Source organism: Solea senegalensis, linkage group LG4 (assembly GCF_019176455.1).
Source record: "Solea senegalensis isolate Sse05_10M linkage group LG4, IFAPA_SoseM_1, whole genome shotgun sequence".
NCBI lineage: Eukaryota > Metazoa > Chordata > Actinopteri > Pleuronectiformes > Soleidae > Solea > Solea senegalensis.
The window spans coordinates 26,674,069-26,680,068 of NC_058024.1; positions in this window are offsets into that span (position 1 = coordinate 26,674,069).

Consider the following 6,000-nt stretch of genomic DNA (forward strand, 5'->3'; position numbering starts at 1 on the left):
AAACCGGTTCTTGTTGAGAACCGGTTCCGACTGTTTTGATTCCTTGGAATCGTTTGCCAGTTTTGCAAACGATTCCCTTATCGATTCCGAGCGGGCGCGAATGACGTCACCACGCACGTTGCGTAGCTTACGCAAGATAGGTACGCAACGTGCGTAGCGACGTCCAGTGCAGTGCAGCCGGCAACATGGCACCCAAGCGGTACAAACGCTCGAAAGTGTGGTTACATTTCACGAGAAAGGGTGACAAGAGGGTAACTTGCAATATTTGCAAAGTGGAGATTTCATCAACGGGAGGAAATACTACCAATATGCAGAAACATTTGCGCACACAGCATGCGATAACTTTGAATGAATGTCGCGTTTTCGATACGCTCCGAGTCCGGAGTGATTCTCAACCCAGCAGCAGCAGCAGCAGCAACGTTAGCATGTCCTCCTCTGCTGTTAATACCGCAGTAACAACACTGCCTATCATGTTAGCGCCATTTGCCTCGTTGTAAAACCTGCTATTACTAACAGTTAACATTAAATGAATGCCTTCTGCATTTAATTTAGAAAATGACCGTGACAACTTCGTCATAGCTGTAATAATGCACAGTTCCATTGAGTTTGACTGAATTCGTCACTGGCTATTAGAAAAATGTTACTGGATGTTACTGGCCATTCTTGTATTTGCCACAGAATAACTTATCTTGTATTGTATGTTGTTAATTTCTAAATACAAGAATATTTATTTTATTATTATTATACCTCAAGACAGTTTGTAAAGTCATGTTACTTCTAACTGAACTAAAGTTGATTCTAATTGACCTGTTTGTTCTCCTTTTTTCCAAATGAGAATCGATAAGAGAATCGATAAAGAACCGAATCGTTTAGCAGAATCGAAAATGGAATCGGAATCGCAAAAATCTTATCAATACCCATCCCTAACCAAGTTTGGTTAAAATCGGAAAAAACAATTATGTGCCACTAGACATTGAAAACTAGACCCGACCTCCGTGCCAAATTACATTTTAACATTAAAAATATCATTTTGGTTAAAGAGCTGCAACATACTGGTGTATGAACCATTACGGAAACATACAAAAGGATTTTGCTGTTAATTTAGGGCAGCTGTGGCTGTGGTGAACCCATGACCAGCAAAGAAAAGGTGAAATAAAGGCCGTTATTGTTCTGCCTGAGCTCGTTCACTGCACGAGAACTGCAAATAAGATAAGACGAGGGAAGAGTGTTACAGATTAAATAATCCACTGATTTCTGTCTTGCTGTGTTCGACACATGTGAACGTGATTATTAACTGGAACAACCAGAGGAAGTGTGTGTGTGTGTGTGTGTGTGTGTGGAGGCCGCACACAAACACTGTCCATTGTGTCTGAAGATTATTTACTTTGTCTAAGTGGACGAGGATGAGGAGCAGATGTAGGAGGGAATTAGCAGCTCACGCTGAAGTGGAGGGCGATTTTCATTTTTTACTTTCCTGCTACAATGGCGAAATTTATGAGAGAAACATTTCAAAAGGAGAGGAAATGCAAGGTGCTTTATGGGAAATATAAAAGGCATCGTGGGAAAAATAGCAAAAAAGGGACACAAGGCGATGCAAAGAAATTGTATTGCGAAAAATCCTTAAATTGGCAGAACATGGCATAACAGAAGGGAACTATAGCCTGTACCTACAGGTTAAACAGGTGATATTATCTTAGAATTATATCCTGATATTCCATCTTGATAAAGCAGTAACAACATTTTTACAGAATTTCAAAATAAAAGTGTAAAGCCACATTTATAAAGCTAAATGAATCTATAAATATCAAAAATTGGAACTTGATATTGAGTTGATATTTAGTCCCACATGTTTGGGACTAAATGGAACCCAGCAGCAGGGGGGACCACAACCAATGTACATCTAGTACCGGTCCCAAGCCAGGATAAAAGGGAGGGTTGTGTTAGAAGAAAGATCTCTGCCAACTCATCTGCTGTGGCGCCCCCTATAGGGAAAAGCTGATAGCACCAACAAAAGGGTTTGAGTTAAGTTTTTGTGACGTGTGGTTGTAAGAGGTATGACAAGTATATGCATTTGTCCTTTTATATTATTTTAAATACGCTATGTTCAACTTGTACTTTAGTGAAACAATTTAATGTACTTTTGTAAAAATGTTTTTTTGCACCCCTGGACTGAGAGCTTGTATTTTGTGAGTTGGTTTCTTCCCATGATGATAATCAAACACACATGACGAGGCTAAACTGAGGGAAGAAAGACTGCAGGTAAGACTCCAGTCCGTCCAGTCACGGGTCTCTGATTTACCAGCACAGTGTGTGTGTGTTCTTGTGTTTGTGACCTCTTTAGGACCGTTCCTGTCATAAACACTGACCTTGTCAGGACCAGTACTCCTCATGGAGAACAAAACCTGGTCCTGATGAGGCAGAAGCTCATTTCTTATGAACTGGTTACGTTTAGGACACAGATTTGATGAATTGTGGTTATGGTTAAGGGTTCGGTTTAATCATTAACTGGCTAGTTAAGGCTAAAGATAAGGCTTTGTTTAGGTCGTCCAAATGAATGGAAGTCAATGCAGAGTCCTTAAAAAGACTGCTGTGTGTGTGTGTGTGTGTGTGAACACACCATTGGCATTCTTCATTTGTAAATAATTGAATCAGGCGATCTTAGTTTGCTGAGAGCGCTGCAGTCATTTCTCTTAAAGACGGGTAATTATGGCTTTTTAGAGTTTCCCAAAACAGCTTCAACGGCTTCAACTCATGACAGCTGTGTTCTCACACACACACACACACACACACACACACACACACACACACACGGGTCCACACAGCTGTCTTGTAAAAAGGGCTTTTTCAGGGTTACGGTAAGGGTTAAGGTAAGGCACTTAGTTGTGATGGTTAAGGTAAGGGGCTACGGAATACATTATGTCAATGACGTGTCCTCATGAAAACAGATGGAGAGATTTATGAATGAATGAATGCTGTTTTTTTTCCCCCAATCTATTTTTATACGGGTTAGGGTTACATCATTATCAATACTGGCTTCTATAAAAAATAAAAAAAATAATAATAATAATCACGGGTACTTGAGGTGAACAACAAATAAAAAACCCCAAAGATACAAAGAAACACACTCACTTCATTTTTGTTTCATTAGAGAAAGAAAACCGTTCACTCAAAGTTGAGATACGACTTGTTTTGTTTCTGACGCGTTTGTTACAAAATAGGAGTAAAAAATTGGATAAATTGCCAGATTTCAATCCCGATCTGGTCCTTCCGACATTTGTGGGTGTCTGTTACAACCCGGCTCGACGGAAGTAACATAAAGTAGACAAACAAGGATTAAATATAAGAAAACTGGGTTTATTGTTATGAATGGTAATCAGACTGGTAAATGGGAGCCATGCGGCCGGCCCTGCCTAGAGAGTCCCATGAGTGAAGCCTCCCAGGCTTTTAAGGCAGCAGCAGGTGCCAGGTAACGAGGAGAAGGAGGGGCTGAAGGAGGAGCTCCAGGAGCACTGCAAAACAAGGAGCAGATCTGCACATAACAGTGTCTTTTCCGATTTTTGTCTGATTTGAACAGATTGTTTGGACAAATTATCCCGTAGTGTGAGGGACCAACAGACGCCATTTTAAAGTCATCAGACTCTTCCCGATTTCAAATGTTAAGTATTAAACATGTTTGATATTATAAGACTTGAACAACGATGGGTGTGTGTGTGTGTGTGTGTGTGAAGTGAGCAGAACCTGGGAAACGGATGTTGCGAACCTTTGTTTAGAACCAAGTTCTGTCACAGTTTTTTGTTGCGTTTCTCAGCACAAAACATCGCACATAAAACAGCCACCGACAGTCTGTTTATATCGCGCTGGTTTCTGGGAGAAATCCCAGGAAGTGTTAAAGTGTGGAGTCTTGACTGGATCGTCTAGTCTGTGCTTTCTCAGGATTAAAAGGTTAAAAATCTGTGAGAAATTTCATTTGTAAAAACAGACTTTAGTTACATGAGCTACAGATCCTGATTTTCTAACAACAGCAGAAAACAGGGTTTGACCATCAACCGTGACAAGACGATTTTCACGCCGTCACCTGACTTACACATACCTCAGACTCAGCCGTCTGTTCTGCAGACACTGCTCACTCTGTCAGACGTGAGTGAACCACAGTGCAGCAAATCCAATTCAACGGGGTAATCACTGTGGACGTAAGCAAGGTTTACTAAGACTGTAAACATGTTTGTGTAATATAAAGAGCTTGCAGTGTACTGTAATAACAGTTGGTGTTGCTTTGTGAACCACTCTGTGTCTCCCGCGCCAAAGTCCATAGCACAGCACTCAGGACTTCAAATTATTATTATTATTTATTATTATTATTTTGTCATTTCATAATCCGTTCAGATTTACCTCAGTGACATAAATTGACCAAATGAGGCAGCAGTAGACTAGCAGCTCCCATGTCACTGTGAGCCAGGGGTCGCGTTAACCGAATACTTTCCACCATTGACCGTTTTTTTAAAACAGTGACGGAAAAATCTGAGGGCCATCCGTCGTTTTGACAGATTGCAGTTCACACCCCTGACCACTTGGTGGTGAAGAGCATATTACAGTAAGTAGAAAGTAGAAAGGAAGAGAAATGTCACGGCAGTCGAGTGTCAGTAGTTTCTTTAAAAAGCCCCAAAACTATGTCAATAAAAGAGGTGAAAAAAGAGGGATAGATGCAGATGAAGATGAAGGACAAACTCAGCGGCAGTAAGGAGGTTAGGCGGGAGAACAGAGTTCAGTGGGAGTGGGAGTTCTCCTGGCTGAGGAGGGAGGATGGAAAAATGTTGTGCGACAAAATAAAGATTCCCATCGGAGAATCTGAGCATCATTTCTGACCTGGACACCAATGCATCTCAATGCATCTCAATGCATCTCAATGCATCTCTATGCATCTCGCTATCCTTGTAGTGCTGACAGCGTGTTAAAGAGCTATGGACAGGAGGCATTGGAGCGCGTCTTTGACCGGTGCAGCTGATCCACTGGTGCAGAAGGAGCGCATGCTGCGGGATTTCCTACCACGCGCAACTACGCGCAAGCAGGCACGCAATTTAAGTCCATGTGGACCAGGAGGAAGGAGGTGTGAGACAGGTGAAGTGTTCATATTCCACTGCAATATGAACATGTCATTATTATCATTTAAAGTCAGTCAGTCATCATCTAACCGCTTTATCCTCCACCAGAGGGTCGCGGGGGGTGCTGTGCCAATCTCAGCTACATCGGGCGATAGGCGGGGTACACCCTGGACAGTTCGCCAGTCCATCGCAGGGCCACACACAACTAGAGACAAACAACCATTCACCCTCACACTCACTCCTATGGTCAATTTAGAGTGTCCAATTCACCTAATCCCCACATTGCATGTTTTTGGACTGTGGGAGGAAGCCGGAGAACCCGGAGAGAACCCACGCACACACGGGGAGAACATGCAAACTCCATGCAGAAAGGCCCTTGTTCCAACCGGGGCTCGAACCCGGGTCTTCTCGCTGCAAGGCTACACTGCTGCACTTGCTACACAGCAAGGCTTAAATGATGGGCCACTACGCCACCGTGTGGCCCATCATTTAAAGTGACCGGTAAAAATTGATTATGACGGGATTTTTATGACCCTGTCAGTCAAAATGACAGACAACGAAAAAGTCTTGCGCAACCTCTGCTGTGAGCTAAAAATGCAGATTTTCTCTATGGACTTTGGTGCAGGGGAGTGACCGATTTACAATCTTTTACAAAGTTTCTCGTCCAAAATAAAAGCTGTGAAAGTGAAATAAATCGTTAAGCAGACACTGAGTTTTATACAAGTGAATACAATCAGTTTTTCCTCGTGTCATACGACAACAGTTAACAGTTAAAGCTGAACTGTCCCTTTTTAGGGTCCAATGTAAAAGAATTAGTGACATCTAAAGGGGAGACTGCAGCTTTCTCAAACACATCAGGGAAGTACGGTGGCCCTCACATACCAGAAGCGATGAATTTCTT